Raw genomic sequence first — 1925 nt, forward strand, 5'->3', positions numbered from 1 at the left:
TTATTATTATTTTTCAATTCTTACCCATGGACATTTTTTTCTAGATTTTAGAGAGTGGAAGGGAGGAGAAGGGGGACAGAGAAAAACATCGAACCTGCAACTCAGGTACGCATCCTGGACAGGAAACCAAACCCAAGACCACGGGCTGACGCTCTAACCACTGAACAAAGCCAGCTAGGAAAATACTGAGTGATCTTTTAGGTCAATTTCAAATTATCCAAAAGTGTGATGGCCGAGTGCACAGCTTTACAACCCACTAAGAAAATAACGAGGGGAATGTCACACAGGGTCCTGTCCTGTATTATATATACACTGTCTACATTTACACATCATGGTCTAGTTGAGAGTCATAATTCACGTAACAGCGAAACTCATTTGCCAAGGTCCGGGTGTGCTTTGGAATGAATTTGCACGTCTTCACTCCAAGAAGTTTTGCGGCCTCTTCCTCCATGACAGCACCTGTGCACAGCAGAATCTTGCCCTGAGTCAGGTACTTGATGGTTTCTGACGTTTTCCTGAGACATTCCTCAGAAAGATAGGGGGGATCCGCTATGACAATGTCAAAACTATGATGGGCAATATTTACAGGAAAGTCCAGTGGATTATTGTAATCATAGAAGATAAACTCCTCTCCATAAATGGAAAGTCTTCTGTCATACTCAAAGAGGTATACAGCCAAGTCTTCTCTGTGCAGCTCTCTCAGTTTCAGGTAAACACTAGGGGTGCTCACACAGGCTACCCCAATTCTCTTCTATTCTCCCAACATTGTATTTGTCATCCCCACCTGGGTAGGCACATTGCTCCTTCTCAGCCTAGAATTCCTGGAGAGCTGCTAAGGCATGGGAAGAAAGCTGGGGACATCGTCATCTTCCAAGTCACTCATCTCACAAATTGTCTATGACCGCCACGCGTGCACAGTAAAACCCATTTTCTTAAAAACCCATATAAGATAACTGCATGAAATACTTGTGTGTATCTGTAAGGCCATGCTAAGTTTTTTCTAATCATAAGAGATGCTGACAATTTAATGAGAAAATACGATTTAGGAAAACTCAGTGCTAGTTGAGAACTGCACATCCTTTTCTGGATCAGTGGTTCTCAGGTATACCACGATTTTGTCTTTTCTCACTGTCATCCTTAGAGTGCACAGTGAGATTTTCCAGTGGATTCAGACTGTCTGACAATGCCGCAGGATGAATCTGGAGGTCTTTCATTAAGCCAGATACTGAAGAGATTAGAAAAAAATGTAAAGCACTACTTTGGAAATGTTTGATCTTCCAAAAAAATGTCACATTTGTTAACATGTACTGAGATTATTGTTCTTAAAAAATGAATTAAATAATTATTTAAAAACTCTGCCTTAATCCTAATATAAAGAATATCAGTAGCACTAAGCCACCTGCAGAAAAGCTCTGTGGTGTCTCTGTTAATTGTAAAGCATACAGGGGTCCCCAGGCCAAAAAGTTTGGGAACGGCTGCTGTAAATTCTAAAGAGAGAATGTACTTACTTTCACAATGTGGTGGCTCCTCACTCCATCCCACAGTATTTCCAGAAAGTTCACAATATAGAATTTTTGTTCCAAGTAAGTAACAACTAAATGAGAAAAGAAATTATTATTGTTTTCTTTATCAGTTAACAAGAACACATAATAATGAAGAAAGTTTTTATATGGTTGTTTTTTTTTGCACTACAGTACCTTCAAGGAGAAGTTTCTGAAGTGACAGGTATTAATGTGTTAACTGAATCTATAATTTAATGAAATGGAGAGATTCTTCATTTGAACACACGTTGGCCTAGAGCAAAGTGTCTAAACAAACCTGTCACACTGACAGTCTGGTGATTGCTATCTCTGGTAGGCACATCACACTGTCACATCTATGTCCTTGCTCATGCCATTCTGCTCTGTCAGGGCAACGACTGAGCA

The 1925-nt window shown here is 40.1% G+C and overlaps 1 pseudogene; it reads right to left on the reverse strand.

The window, feature by feature from the left end:
* Window positions 1–322: 322 nt before the first annotated feature.
* Window positions 323–898, reverse strand: LOC103290138 (EEF1A lysine methyltransferase 1-like; annotated as a pseudogene).
* Between the last annotated feature and the right edge of the window lie 1027 nt (window positions 899–1925).

Source organism: Eptesicus fuscus, chromosome 22 (assembly GCF_027574615.1).
Source record: "Eptesicus fuscus isolate TK198812 chromosome 22, DD_ASM_mEF_20220401, whole genome shotgun sequence".
NCBI lineage: Eukaryota > Metazoa > Chordata > Mammalia > Chiroptera > Vespertilionidae > Eptesicus > Eptesicus fuscus.